This window comes from Pogoniulus pusillus, chromosome 8 (genome assembly GCF_015220805.1).
Source record: "Pogoniulus pusillus isolate bPogPus1 chromosome 8, bPogPus1.pri, whole genome shotgun sequence".
Classification (NCBI taxonomy): domain Eukaryota; kingdom Metazoa; phylum Chordata; class Aves; order Piciformes; family Lybiidae; genus Pogoniulus; species Pogoniulus pusillus.
The window spans coordinates 28,739,394-28,755,413 of NC_087271.1; the positions used below are offsets into that span (position 1 = coordinate 28,739,394).

At 40.2% G+C, this 16,020-nt stretch overlaps 1 long non-coding RNA gene across 1 annotated transcript; it reads left to right on the forward strand.

Moving 5' to 3' along the window:
- The first annotated feature begins 899 nt into the window (after nt 1-899).
- LOC135177890 (uncharacterized) lies at nt 900-15,486 on the forward strand. Its single transcript, XR_010303224.1, has 3 exons — nt 900-936; nt 10,908-11,092; nt 12,951-15,486. It is a non-coding gene; the product is annotated as an uncharacterized LOC135177890 (long non-coding RNA).
- The last annotated feature ends 534 nt before the right edge of the window (nt 15,487-16,020 follow it).

The window sequence follows — 16,020 nt, forward strand, 5'->3', positions numbered from 1 at the left end:
AAAAAATCTTTGTTTTCACCACTCTCTGACTACAAAGTTCCCCTGAAAGCTTTAGTTCAGCAAAACTCTTGAGCATTTTGCAATATCAGGGGCTATGAGCAGTGCTGCTTCATAGGAAATTCTCAAAACTTTCCAAGATAATTGTCAGAAGGCCAAAGAGGAAAATAATTCATTGCCCCTATAAAATGCATATTTATGTCTGTGAAAAAGAGCTAAATCTTTTCATTTAAGTGCATTTATTTTTTGGCTATGGCATCTAAAAACACCATGTAATTGAACTTGGAAGATGAAGCCACACTGTGTGCTGACATTTAAATATCCTATTCACTGTGTTCTCAGTTACACTTTCAATTTGAGTTTAGCATGATCTTGCACAGCAAATACATCTAACCAGTACCCAACAGATATTCAGTGCATGGGCATCTACAGAATCACAGAATCACAGAATGTTAGGGGCTAGAAGGGACCTTGAAAGATTATCTAGTCCAACCCTCCTGCCAGAGCAGGAGCCTTTTTTTTTCCTCACAGTTCTGTTTTAGTTTTGTTTTGTTTTGTTTTTTTACTCCCACTTCTCCCCCATCTTCCTCCTTTCCTCTCCATCTCCTCTTTCCCCCATCTTCCTCTTTTCCCCATCTTCCTCTTTTCCTCTCCATCTGCTTCATTTTCTCCCATCTTCCTCTTTTCATCTCTATCCTTTTCCTCTCTATCTCCCTTCTTTCAGCACCACCTCCCCTTTTCCACTCCACCTGCCCACACTGCATTTTCTCCTTTTTTTCCCCCAAACCCAGAGCACCTGGGCTCTGTTAGAGTCTCCTCCCACCCCAGGTGTGTCCAATTTGCCCTGCCTACCCACTCCCCTTTATAATCGGCCCCAGGAAAGGCAGAAGCCCTAAGCTTGCCCAACTGGGCAGAGGGATCCTCCTCCTGGCATCACTGGTGAGTGCCCCTGCTGTGCACTGGGTGAATGGTGGAGGGGATCAAAAAGGCCGGGGGGCCTGGTGGCCCCCCGGTTAAGTAGGCTAGCGAACCAATGCTCATTCTAACATCACTTATGGGTGCTGGCTGGACCTACTTACTTAGGCTGAGCTTCTCTATGTTTAGCTGCCTCTTCCTGCTCACTTATGATCACAGAATGTAGAGGTTGGAAGGGTGGTCTGATGAGGAGTGGCTGAGGGAACTGGGGTTGTTTGGTTCAGAAGAGGCTGAGGGGATACCTTATTGCCCTCTACAACTCCCTGAAAGGAGGCTGGAGTGAGGTGGGAGTTTGTCTCTTCTCCCAAGTATCAGGTGATAGAACAAGAGGAAATGGCCTGAAATTGTGCTGGGGGAGTTTTAGGTTGGATATTAAGTAAAACTTCGTTGCTGCAAGAAAGAGTTGTCAGGCATCTGAACAGGTAGTAGAGTCACCACCCCTGGAGGTGTTCAAGAAAAGTGTAGACATGGCATTTTGGGATGTGGTTTAATGGCTTCAATCTTAAAGCTTTTTTTCCAACTGAAACAATTCTATGTTTTTATGATACATGTACTTCATTTTGAGTTCTCTCCACCTTCAAAACGAGCTATAATTTTTCTTAAGTTTGTCAATCAAGCACCTTCATAAATGCACTTAAAAGTTTTAATAACCTGTGCAAAGCAACTTGAATACTAAGTGCATTATTACCTTTTCTACCTCCCATAAAGACAAAACACAGAAACAGAATAACACTGCCTGGAGAAAAGAAGACTTAGAGCAGACCTTATTGTAGCCTCCCAGTGTCTGAAGGGAGCCTACAGGAAGGCTGGGGAGGAACTATTTTCAAGGTCTTGTAATGACAGGATGAGGGGTAATGGGTTTAAACTGGCAGAGGGGAGATTCAAACTAGATGTTAGGAAGCTTTTTGCAGTGAGGGTGGTGAAACACTGGCACGGATTGCACAGGAGGCTGAGGATGCTCCCTCCCTGGAGGTGTTCAAGGCCAGGCTGGATGAGGCCTTGAGTGACCTGTTCTGGTGGGAGGTGTTCCTGACTATGGCAGAGAGTTGGAACTGGATGATCTTTGTGGCCCCTTCCAACCTAAACCATTCTATGATATGTAAAACCTTTGATGTTTCTCCTAATAAATTTGAATGCATTTTCCATTGGCAGATACAAAGAGAGTGGTTTTTATCTTCGAATTAACTATTGTGCAGTCACCTCATACATTGCATGCTTTTGAGATTTTTAAGAAGCTTTGGTATGGCATAGTGTGATAGTTTGGGTGTTACCTCCCCCCTCCCCTCCATTTTGGAAATCACCCAGACTAGACTCAGCTGGCTCTGGAAATTGAATGAAGCTTATTTACAGCATAGCACAATATACAAGCAGTTATTTACAGTATATACAGAAATATGCAAGGTAAAAGGTAATACAGAAACACAACAGCCCTCCCAGAAACCTGACTCCCCAGGAGGGGCTCCCAACTGCCCTTTCACCTGCCCCCTACCCCTCTCAACCTTACCCCAGTCCCAAGGAAGAATGGAGGTTCAGCCAGGGGGTTAGGAAGCAAAGTGGATTAGTCAAAGAAACAGAGGGTGAGGTTAGAGAGAGATGCAGCCCAGAGCTTCCCAGCAGGACAAGTGAGTTATCCATGTTTTGATTTTTGCTTTTATACCTCTTAGCAAGCCTATAAGTGAAGTAGACATCACCATTGTTTTCCTTTCACAGCCTGTAATCTAGTTCTTCTCACCAAAACATTCTAGCTAGGCTCAAACTAGCACACATAGGTTAGGAAGAGTGCAACATAACAGAAGCCACCAGTTTTATTACCCTGTCAGTCTCCAGAGAATGCTAAACAAGACTTTGACAAGCATAATTAGTTTTAAAAACTAAACTGGAAATGAGACATCATTTTATAATAATGGGAGGAAAATGTACAATGACATAAAAGGTGTCTGATTCTCTCTTCTAGAGTCAGAGAATACATTGCAGTTAGTTTCCAAGGGTAAGATGCTTCAAGGGTCTAAAATGGCACTAGATCTTACAAGCCCAAGGATGAGGGTGTCTCCTTGCTTTCAGAAGTGCTAATATTAGATAAAATGAGGTAAGTCTTGAACAGAGAATAAATTATAGCATATCACTGTCACTCCCAAACCACACAGATACAGGCCAAGTATGGCAGATAATCTTGGAAAGCCTGACCTATCTGTAATCACATTTATTGAGATATTGCAAGTAATGTTGCAGCTAGTAGTGCTAGTACTATTTGCCACAGCAGTGCCAAAACTGTCATGAACTCTCAAAATTACTGAAGCAACTCAGTAAATACACAGCTGGTTTGCCCAGAAATATATATGTGCTATTCTTCCACTGACTATTGTCCTTAAAGGTTCTCCAAACACTTTTATGCAGTCCCCAATCATCACTGTCATCATGGTTTTATCACACCAATGTATTCCACTGCTAAAATCCTCTCCTAAAAAGTGGTAGTAGTTTTTAATGAATGCACTGTATACAGTACTTACTCTGAAGAAAAAGAAAGCCTTTTCAATTAAGCATCAGACAGGTTTTACAAAGACCTGACACACAAATTAGAGAGGCCTCTAAAGAGATGACTATATATTATGTCCAATTATTAAAAGCTTTTTCTGCCAGGCTGAGTGCACTTCCAATGAGTGATTTCAAACATTCCAGCCCATCCATCCATAAATTCATCATATCTGAGGTAGATTACAGTTAACACACTTTTAAATGGCACAGTAAAGACAGCCAATATGTCTATAAGGTAACAAGAACAAATTCTGTCAAACTACAGACATACTGAAATGAGCTCCTGCAGCAAATAATCCCTGTGTGGTGCTAGGTTCCTTCCCGAGTCACATCAGCTTCTGTTTATTTCATGGAATATTGCCATTCTATGAGGAAAGGATCAAGTCTCTGATGGAGTCAGCTGTCATGCTAAATATAGTATAATTGTGCTTTATTGTATGTTTTTTAATTGTGATAATAAAACGAAAGGAAGAGGATAAGACAGGAAAATGAAACAAGTAATGACCAGTGTTTTAGGGTGAGTCTACAGCGTCATTTCAGTTTGCTATTTAGTAGCGCTTAGGGAGTACCCATTTCTGCGGTTCCAGCTACAGTGCATTGGTTTGCTTTGCAGTGGTCTCACAATGCACAAACTGGATGTCTTTTAGGGAGAGCTCAACCAGAAGAGACAATCTAAGAGGGCAGTGAATGTTTTTAATCAGCACCCTACATAGAGTAGGCCAGTTTCCTGAAACACATTCAGGAGTAAAGCTCTGCAGCCCGCCCCTACCAGGTTGTGCTACCTGCTACTTCTCACAGAGCCTTTTTAACCTCTCTGACTCCTCTGGTGGACAAGTTGTCAGTAAATTGCTCCAAAAGTTTTCTAATTTTCATTTCTTGGTTAGAAGTCCCCTCAGACCATGGGGAAAAAATATCATTTTGAGCTAAAGAAGTTAAAATATGGTACAACAATGGGTTAATAATCAGAGTAGCAGGATACACACTTACAATAAGATGTGTCTTTTGCTGCTGTAAATCAGCTTCCCTAGGTTAACTTTAAGTAGAGTTACGCTGATTTATAATATCTGGGGGTACAATGCAGCATATTCCACTAATTCAGCTGCTGATTTTAGCTAGAAGTATGCATATTATAAACATATGTTGGGGCCCTGAGGGTGCTTCTGGTAACATTATTGATTCTTTGAGAAAAGCGTGCTGGGGTCACTACGCTTTGCACACACATTTACATCATTGGAATTTAAGATGGCTGATCTGGAGCTGAATGCCATTTCATATTTGACAAGTGTCAGTCATCAGCCCCAAATTTCCCAGTAGTATCTGGCATCTTTATAACAACTGATAAACACAAAAGCAATGCAGAATGGAGCATAGTACTATGCATGCTATTTTTATTACAGCAGAAACATCTTCAAATACTCATCATCTTTCTGCTTTTCTATTCACCTATAACCATGATTTTAACATATTTTTAAGCAATATATATATTGAGGATTTATATAGGGACTGCAGCACTAAAGTTTTAATTTCTCAGTTAAAACCCAACAAAGAAACTGAAATTTCTTTTAATTTCATTGATTTGCAGTATTTTACTACATTTAAGCCACAGATGGAGAGCTTTAAAACTGATGAGAACTCCTCACCTTGCTATTATAAATATGTTGATATAACATTTTTTCAAGGAAAAGACTTGCAGCAATAAAAGGAAGGATGAAAATGCAGTTGCATTATGTGAAAGATTATACCAATGTAGTTATTGCTCTTCTCAAGTAAGTCAGGATGATATTAAATATGTTTACTCTGGCATGATTGTGTCTGCAGCATGGTGGTGATGGCACAACTTGTATGTGCTCCTGTGCTAGTCTGAAGCTAGCTAGAATGTTTTGGTGAGAAGAACTAGATCATAGGCTTTGAAAGGAAAACAATGGTGATGTCTACTCCCCTCAGAGTCTTGCTGAAGAAGAAACGAAAACATTAGATAACACTCTCGCCATTTCATCTCACTCTCTGGCTGGGCACTGACTGAGCTGCATCTCCCTAACCTCACCTTTCACTCACCTTTGCTTCTTAACCTCTTGGCTGAACCTCTGTTCTTCTTTAGGAGTGGAGTAAGGTTGAGAGGGGCAGGGGGAAGGTGCAGGGGTGGTTGAGAGCCCCTCCTGGGGACTCAGGTTTCTGTGAGGGGAGTTGTGTTTCTGTATTACCTTTTACCTTGTCTATTTCCATATATAACTGTATACATTGTAAATATCTGCATGTATATTGTGCTAGCTGTAAATAAATAGCTTCATTTATATTCCCAGAGCTGACTGAGACTAGTCTGGGTGATTTCTAAAGTGTGGGGGGGGCAGGGAACACCCAAACCATCACAGCTTCCTACTGCAATGCATGCTGGTTATTCAGCTATAGAAGAGTCCCTGCCTCTGGTTTCTGGGTACCACCACACCACAATACAGAGATGCCTGGGAATATAGAAAATATAGGCAAGTGGTTTTTTTCTTTTTTTAAGATAAAGGTTGGGTAGTGTTGCAAGAAGACTAATGTCTCATTTTAGTCCATAACCTAATGAGTATATTTGAAGGAAATTTGGAGAATCAGTTACTGTGTTAAAAGATCTATTAAACATAACTTTATCAGTATTCCATCATCAAAAGATCAGAAGTGTGATTAAATAACTCACAGTATGGTTTAAACTCTGAAATCTGATATTAAGTGAACAGTATAACTACTGCAGCTTTGCTAGCATGCTGTAATTTCTGTGACTTAAGTGACTGATTTCCCAGAGCTTTCTGCTCTTAAAAGTTGGTAGAGACGTTATATTTTTATTCATTTAACTATCCATCAGCAGTTGGCAAATTTCAAAGTGACACTTATTTTGGCTGCTATTGATCACATTCTTTTCACAGCTGTTACTTGAATTTCCTTTACAGATTTTATTAAATTTATATGAACATTGAATCTGTGTCAAATGTGACCTGGGAATGACCCTAAACATGATGAAAATCAAAACCACTTCCCTTTTTTTCATTACTATATTTCAACCAATTACTTCAAAATGAGCTCACTCCTAGTGGCTGGTTTGTTGCTCTTGGTTCTTTTTTGTTTGTTTGTTTCCCAGAGTTCAGAAAAGATCTAAAAATCTCTGTGTGTCATAAATAATGAAATGCACACATGGTGGAAATGAAAAGGACACAAAGTTCCAATAGCAAACAGAAAGCAGGTAGCATATTAATTTTATCCCAAATAATAAATTTCAAGTGCTTTTTTTAATTGATTATATATCTTGAAGGGCAGATTCTCACTTTTTGCATGTGGAGGTCATTACACAAATTGATTATCTGGCTTGTAGATTTTAAGCAAACTAGTAGAAAGCAGGGGTCAAGAAGGGACAAAGAATAACAAAGGAGAAAGGGACATTTGCAGAAACATGCATATTTCCAGGACTAAGCATTTGAAGGAGTGTTTTTTTATAGTTCAGCTGGGACAGCACTGGTCTGTATACTTCCTTTGGTGTTTGGCTTGCATTTTTTATCTGCAAGATTTATACTCTCAAGCAAAGTATTTATAAGGGGAGTCCCACTTGTCTGGTTTGAAAAAGAAATGCTCTAGGAGCTCTGTTGCCAGAGAACAGTGTAACGAGCGCAGAAAATGTAAGCTTGAAATTTACTTTAGGTTTGCAAATTTTATACAGATCTTTACCCCCTAGGACTCGTATGAATACTTTGTCCTCTGAATTAAAAGAAGGAAAATATTGCAAATTTAAACCATACAAGCTGATACAAATTTCTGTTCCTGCAGGACCCTGAAAGAGAAGAGCTTGAATCCATGGGTACTGTCATAGATACCTAAACAACTGATCAACATTTAAAGCTTTTAATCTGTAAACAAAATAGCTTTGTTTTTTCAAATCATCCACCAGTTCACTTGGATGAAGTTCTCAATAATGTTTCCATATGTCTGAGCAGGACAATTAAATCATTTTTTTCCTGAGTTAATGCAGCACAACAAGCTCTTGTTCAAGCCATTTACTCAACCTGGCTGCTACTAAAGCAAGGGTGAGCCTCCACTGCCACAAATTCTCAAGGCAGAATTTGTATAGGCATGTTAGAGATGGCTTTAAATCAGATGGGTACCCACCAGTCAATCACCATAAATTCAGAATTCAGACTATGCCACAGATTATTCCTCATTCCTCTAAATTTCCAAGGTAACTAATCTAAACTTCTTTAGATACAATATGCAACCAGCAGCATCTGCTATGGCTGCATCATGCAAATATTCAATACAGATTTAAACACAGACTTAAAATTAAATAGGTGTAAAACATTGCTGTCTACAGCTGCCTGAAGGGAGGCTGTAGCCAGCTGGGGGTTGGTCTCTTCTCCCAGGCAACCAGCAACAGAACAAAGGGGACACAGTCTCAAGTTATACTGAGGGAGGTATAGGCTGGATGTTAGGAGGAAGTTCTTCCCAGAGAGAGTGATTGGGATTGGAATGGGCTGCCCAGGGAGGTGGAGTCACCGTCCCTGGAGGTGTTGAAGAAAAGCCTGGATGAGGCACTTAGTGACATGGTTTAGTTGACTGGATAGGGCTGGGTGCTAGGTTGTGCTGGATGATCTTGGAGGTCTCTTCCAACCTGGTTGATTCTATGATTTGCAATTAATTTGTATTCTTAGTTCAAAAACCAACATTTGTAAGGTGTTTGCCTTCTCCATCAGGAGGAAGCTCCTAGAGGGACAGTGATTAGAAACAATTGAGAAGTATACCCAAATCTAGTTATAGAATCAACCAGGTTGGAAGAGACCTACCTCCAAGATCATCATGTCCAACCTATCACCCAGACCTGTCCAATCAGCTAGACCATGACACTAAGTGCCTCACTCAGTCTTTTTTTTTTTTTAACACTTCCAGGGACAGCGACTCCACCACATCCCTGGGCAGCTCATAGTTATGCTGGTTGTTCAATCTATTCTAAGATGGGAAGACAAATTTCTCATCCAAAAGTTTGCCCTATCCCCTAATGGTTTTCAGACAATTACATATCTTTTATCAGTTAAAAAAAGAAAACCTGGAGCAGTTAAATGGATACATAAGAACAACTAATCTGAGGATGAAATGGAATATTCACAATGTGGAGTCAGTTTTCTACTTTAGGGAACCAAATCATAGAAGCATAGAATGGTCTGGGTTGTTTGGGACCTCAAAAGATCATCTAGTGCAACCGCTTCTGCAGTAAGCAGGGGCATTCTTATCTAGATAAACATCCATATGCTAGTGTGGTTTTTTTTTTTTAGATTGTGGACTTTGAAGAAAAAAGAGCAGACCAAGTGATAACATTTAGTGTGACTCTGTGTGAGAAAGGGAAAATAAGCAGAATTTTGTGCAGCTAGTAGGTGCTGTAGTGCCCATAGGTCATTGAGAGACCAGTTGAGAGAGAATTACAGTAGGATAGCTTGAAAAAAACATCCAGCTGAGTTGCTTGATGCTCTTGGCATTTTAGATTCATTGGAAAGGTTTCATACATCATCATCAACAATGACAGTGATAGAAAACAAGCTCATAATACAATCCTTGCTAATGGCTTTGTTGTTGCTGGAAGATAGAGGAAACTTATTGTTATAAATTAGCAAATGTGATACTGGACAAAGGAGACAGAAAAATCAACAAGGAAATAAATTAATTGCACAGAGATTAAGAGTTCAAAGATATGCATCTATACTATTTTAACTCGTGTTGAGCAAATTACACATTAAGCAAAAGCACAAATAGTACAAAGAGAGCTCCTATAGTCATGTGTGAATGCTCCTCCAATCATCCTTGCAAGGATGTCTGTCACTTTAAGTCTTTGTAATGTAAAACCCCTGAAGCCTTCTGACAAACATTTTGCCAATCAGCTGGATATGTGTTAATCAGCCTCAGTAAAAGTATGGCTTCACTGCCTCACACAGCTTCTTTTCTCTGACGTTTGTTAGCTAACCTGTTGTTTAATTAAGGACTTGTCTTAGTTATAAGCTCAGACTGACTTCTCATTAATCACTAGCTAACGTAACACAGATCTTTAATCATTTAGTCCAGATTCTTTGTCATCAAAGGATCTTACTCTGCTATGATAATGAGTTTTTAAATAACTTGGAGCTCTAACACCAAAGCTAAGCTGAAGACCACCCAAATGGTCCCAGAACTGTCAGATGATAGCAGCATTGGGTCTCATTAGTAATCAAATTACCATGAACGATTTTATTTGTATTTGATTTGTATTTTTGACCATTCGGAATAGTGCCTAATTTTTTTTTCAATGCAGCAAAAAACATATAGAGACAGTTATAAATTTCCCATCCTGGGCTGAAATCAACTATAATGTGTCCAAGATTTAAAACCAGTTATTTTGCGTCTGGTTCTCCTGAGGTACTTGAGTTTTCCAGAAAAGAGCAACTTGTATAAGTGGTTAGAAGAATTATTGCTTCTAAGAGAAATTCTATCCTTTTTGACATAGGAAAAAAAGTTGCCCTGCATCCTTTTATGTGTAGACTCGTAAATCACAGAGGTTTTTAATATTCCTTCATAATATTTCTGATATTTTTTTATTTCAGTTACTTACCTATATAAAAGACAATTCAGAACACAAGACATTTATTGATGCTAGCATGAAAATAAAACATAATCAGAGAAAAGGGAATGAAGCATGGACTTATCTATAACAAAAATCCAGTATGTATACTAAAATGTAAAGAGTTGTGCCATCCAGAAGCTATCAATTCTTGTTTCAAGGTAAGGAGAATTGGGGTTCCTCAGCCTGGAGAAGTGAAGGCTTCAAGGAGACCTTGGAGTGGCCTTCCAATGTCTGAAGGAGGCCTACAGGAAGGGACTATTTACAAAGTCTTGTAATGACAGGAGGAGAGGTAATGGATTTAAATTGGCAGAGGAGAGATTTAGACTAGATGTTAGGAAGAAGTTCTTTACAGTGAGGGTGCTGAGACAGTGGAACAGGTTGCCCAGGGAGGTTGTGGGTGCTTCCTCCCTGGAGATGTTCAAGGCCAGGCTGGGATGAGGCTTTGAGTGACCTGTTCTAGTGGGAGGTGTCCTTGTCTATGGCAGGGGGTTGGAACTAGACAATGTTTGAAGTCCCTTCCAATGTAAACCATTCTATGATTCTGAGGCTGCACTGTTGGATGATGCCAAAATGTATTATTTTAATGTATTGATACTGTATAGTTTGGAACTGCTATGGTCCAACATCCCTCATTGATCACCAAGAAGCCTATTCTGACTCTAAAATGCAACCCTTCATATTAGATTTATCTAATATTTATGATTCCTTTGTTACTACTTTTTCCTTGAATATAGAAGGTGTTTTTGTATTTTGTATGTGACTGTATGTCATGGTTTGTGTTGGTTTTTTTTTAAAGAGAGCCCACAGAATGAAGCTCTCAAATGAATTGGAGGAAAAAAAAAACAGAATCATATTTGGAGAGAGAGATACAGAAAAGAAATTCACAAAGCAGTTCACTTCCATGCTTCAAGCTGTTGCTCCATTCTGCTTCTCATGCATACAGGAGTGAAGATCCCTTTGTTGCGGATGAGCTTCATCTCTGTGAGTTCCAGTATCTACAAGAGTCCTGTGTTTCTACTTGTCTCTTGTACCAGGCCATCCACCACCTCTGAGGGTTCAGTCCGTGCCCTTATCTTCCTTCCCCAATATAAGCAGAATTGCTTCAAATTTTATTTAATTTTTCCCAACTCCTCTCCATCCACCTTCTCAGTGGATGACTGAAAAGGAGGAGGATCTGGTGGTGGATGAAAAGGAGGTGGCTGAATGGGGTGGAAAATCACTATGAGGTCAGTGCCATTCACAGGAACCACTACCAGACCAGAATGGTCCCTCCTCACCACTGCCTCACTGGCCAGAGAAGGCGCTACCAGCAGGGTACCCTTGTAGCTTGCCCTGTTGCTTGAGCTGGCACCAGGGGTGCCACTGCCGTTTCTGCCACTGCGGGAAACTCAGTGGAGATATGCAGAGCTGCACTGCCCTTTGTTGCTAGTCGTAGCTAGCTACCCTGTGCAGAACCATCAGGAGTGCACAGGAAGGGGGGCAAAACTCCCCCTCTGCCCATACTTGGTACTGCCAGTCCCACCACTGTAATGTCAAGCCTGACTCTCAGAGGGGGAAAGGGAATCCCCATCGCCACTCTCCATAGGTACCCTGTCAGAACCGGGACAAGAGGGGCACCGAGGCATGGCTGTTTCTTCTCAATTTATCACCTCATCCCCTGAATAGAGAGTGGCTGCACCCAGCAAGTGGATGGCAATCACTGCATTTGGCCCACCAACAAGGACAGCCCTGCTTCCACATGGCACCATCTTTAAAGCACTGCCTGGAGACATAGGACCAGGGGAGGCTGCCAGCATGGCGGGAGCCTCCTGTGTTTTCATGCCTGGAGCCACTTGTCTTTTTACCACCTATAGATTCACATCAGAAGGGGAAAACATACATGGGTTCACCAGCTATGCTCCATCCTACCCCTCCAGCTCCACCTGTGAGGTGCTACTCAGCACCATGCTGTGGGTCAGCTCAAGCCATGGCCACTCCGGAGATGGGGGAACTCTATCATCTTCGGCCACTTCACAACACACAAGTCACTGCCTACCGCTCACTTCTATCCCTCTGCCACCCAAGACAGCAGTAGCTCACTTCTGCAAATCATCTTCCAATTCTCCATTACAACTTCACTAAGAGACACCATTTTTTTTTCTCTAAGCTTCAATTCCTTATTTTCTCCAAATCAAACTATGCAAACCAGCAACCATCTTGTTCCTTGTATGGGCCACCATTTATTCTGTCATGGGTTTTTTTTAAAGAGAGACAACAGAGTGAAGCTCTCAAAGGAATTGGAGAAAAAAAACCCCAGAATTATACTTGGAGAAAAAGATACAGAAAAGAAATTACAAAGCAGATACAACATCCGTGATGACTCCCTTGAATTTCCCCCCAACCCAAAACTAAATCTATAACCTGCAGTGCTCCAATCCTCCCCACCCCAACACCTCTGCAACCCAAGGGGCCTAAACATAAGCCTCTGGAGACCCCAAAACAGGCCTACTCCTTATGTGTTTGTCCTGATACAGGGCTGGAGGAGAAGGAAAAGGGAAGGAGCTGGCCTTGCTATGAGTTTATAAAGAGACAGCAGAATTACGGAATTGAATAACAATTTTCTAGTCCCTAGAGAACTTTTTTTTAACCCCATAATTCCTAATCTGGGCCACTGTATTAGACAATGTAAGTTACTTTTTAAAATTCCATTGACAGAATAAGAGATTGGGTATTGAGGAGAGGTCTCTTAAAGGTGTAGGACAATATTATGTCTATAGACATGATGTTAACAAATGATACATTTTTATCCTGTCTTGTGTGATAATAAACAATGGATATTGTATGTTTCCTTTCACTACAGGTTTTTAATGTCAGAAGTGAAGCACAGTTCTTCTTTCCATCATAAAACTCATAATTTAGGACTTTTTAATAACTGTTCTTTAACTTGACTTGAATGGCAATTTTGCAATCAACTTCTCCGAGATTCTGCAGAGAGAGTTTTGTAAATCTTCAGACTACTTTCTTGAAGACGTGAAACAGTTATGATACAAGGCTCATCATCTGAAAGCCCTGTTTCAAAGGCCTTGTACAGAATGTATACAGTCATAGGGACAGCTGGTTCTGTTTCAGATTTGCTTAAAAAAATAAGGAAGAAGTAACAAAAGGAGCAGAGTACCATCTCTATAAATGGAACACCTGCTTATGTCAAGTAGACACTTTTCAGTACATGAAAATCTAACAGATGAATGGTAACAGTGCATCATTCAGACTCGTGATTGCATTCAATCAACAGTAGTAGTCTATAACCATTTGAATTAGGAGAGTAATGCCAGATACACAGGCTGCAGAATCTTGCAATAGTTCTTTCACACAAAAGGCAGATGATAGTGAACAAATTCCTTTTCTTGCCTAAGCTATAAGAGAAATGTAGGAGTACATCCTTCAGGCCCAGCCCACAGGATGGTGTTGGGGAGGGGAAATTAATTGATGTGAGATGATATTTTCCAAAATTAATATTGTTTATTAATTTTGCTATTCAGAACTCTGCCACCCTCAACCACTAATTTTAATTGTATTTTGATTCTTACACAGTCATGGAAACATTCAATGGATAATATCTAGATCTATTTGGAAAAAGCATGGGCCTTGCACTAGGCAGGCACAAGCTAAGTGTGTGTACCTTGTTTACCACAGGACCCTGGGCAGGCCAGACTCAGTGGCTACAGGTTCTTTTGTGTCTGCTTCCCGCGCTTGCCTCTCTGGTGGAGCAGAAAAACATGCCTAGGCAAGGCAGGACATGTATAAGCCTATTTTGGGCCTATCAGGCCTACCACAACAGATGGGAACATGATAAATGCCAAAAGAAAGAGGTTTTAATAGAACAGGACTCAAGGCTCAAAGGCCACAGCAATTTTTTTCTGACTGCAGGATTCAGCCACAAGCTGTTGAGATGAAGGCAAAATAGCGCATGGGCTAACTTCTAAGTAACATTCAACACTCTGTTCCAATGATGGTAAAACAAACTTCCACCTGCACAGGTACGTAATGTTCATAGAAAAGGCTTCAGACACCTTTAAAGCTGTTGTGAACAAAATACAATTTTTGTAAGCCTTCAGCAGTTTAGTTGAGAGAGGCACAATCCCTAGCTTTGCCATAAATTCCTAGTGGCGTTTGATTTCCTTTGATCAATGAGATAGCTCATTTCCATGCAGATGGGAGATGCATTTACATTTAATAAATTACTTTGTCCACTCCTACAGTTATTGACATTTACATTTCCTGTTGTAAAATTAGAGCAGATATGGGAAAAGGAACTTAAACCAAAATATTAAATGCATGGATTCACAGAACATTGTGTTGGCTTTGATTGTGTCTCCATGTAGTCTGTTTGGGAAACTTGGTTCATATTATTGGGAAGAGTAATTCTTCTCCTCCAATGGGGTTCAGATAAAGGTTGTGTATTCTCTTGAGTACAATAAACGTAATGATGTTCTTGGGTGTTTTTCCATTGTATGTTGTCCTGTACACCTCTTGCCAAGTTTTGACTGCACAGTCAAGATTTTTGGACACAGTTACTGGGAGGAGAGTGATTGCATCCCACTCATCCACTGTGTGTTTTAGGAAATCAGTTCTAGTTTGTTCAATTCAGGCAGCAGACAGGTGATTTCTCTAATGTATTTATAGCTAGAAAAGTCAGATTATCAGGTATGACAGAATTTTTGGCTGTGCAGTTGTAGTCCCTTTACTTACCTCAAACATTTTTGATAGAAGACTGTGTGTCGTGTTCCAAGACTACCTCATTCCATTATTAACAAGAAAGTTGTCTTTTAAAAGTCAAAGGTATGTATTATTTGTCATTTCTAACAAGGACTGGAAATTAATTCAATTGCCTGCCTATATCCTGTAATTACAGAAATGTGTAGAGTTCTTATCACAGCTAATACATTTGGAGTAAATTAATTTTGGAGCATAGCAATATTTTCCTTATTCATGTATGAATAGTAGCTACTCTAAACAACTTGTACTTATATGGATCTGCTAACATTGTAATCCCATCATAAATTATTACAGCTCTGATTTGTCTTCACTTTAAAGTGAAGACCATTTGTCTGTGGTAAAATGATATGGTTATATGCTACTCATTGTACACAACGTAATTATTTCTCAATTCCCCACTCTTGAGGTTTTAATGAAAAGGCATTCTTAATCGGTTCTGTTTTGTGCTAAAACATTTCCCTAATGATTGGAGTACATGCACTATGTAATGTAGATACACATGGATTCAATTTTTTAACCATGCATGATGTGAATAGATTGGCAGGATTTACAAAATGTGATGATGGAAATTTGTTTACTCCAGATTAAACAGAAACAGGAAGCTCCTGTTTACACTCATATACATACAAGCATTCAGAGTTTTATTTGCTCCAGTCTGTAGCAGTAAGTATATTGTTGGAGAGGGACCCTGTTCACCGTATCTGGGGAAGTAAAGGCTCAGAGGAGACCTTACTGCTATGTACAATTACCTGAAAGGAGGTTGTAGGCAGGCGGGGCTTGGTTTCTTCTCCCAGGCACCCAGGGACAGAACAAGAGGGCACAGCCTCAAGCTGTGCCAGGGCAGGTTTAGGCTGGACATTAGGAAGAAATTCTTCAGGGTAAGAGTGATTGGTATTGGAATAGGCTGCCCAGGGAGACTGTAGAGTCACCATCCCAGGAGGTGTTTAAAAGGAGGCTGGATGAGGCACTTAGTGCCATGGTTTAGTTAATTAGAAGGGTTGGGTGATAGGTTGGACTCAATGATCCTAGAGATCTCTTCCAATCTGGTTAATTCTGTGACTCTGCACACACACACACAAAAGGACTTTTTTACCTTTCTATATTTTATATACTATTAAGACTGAGTTATAAAACCGTATAAATGATATCTACCT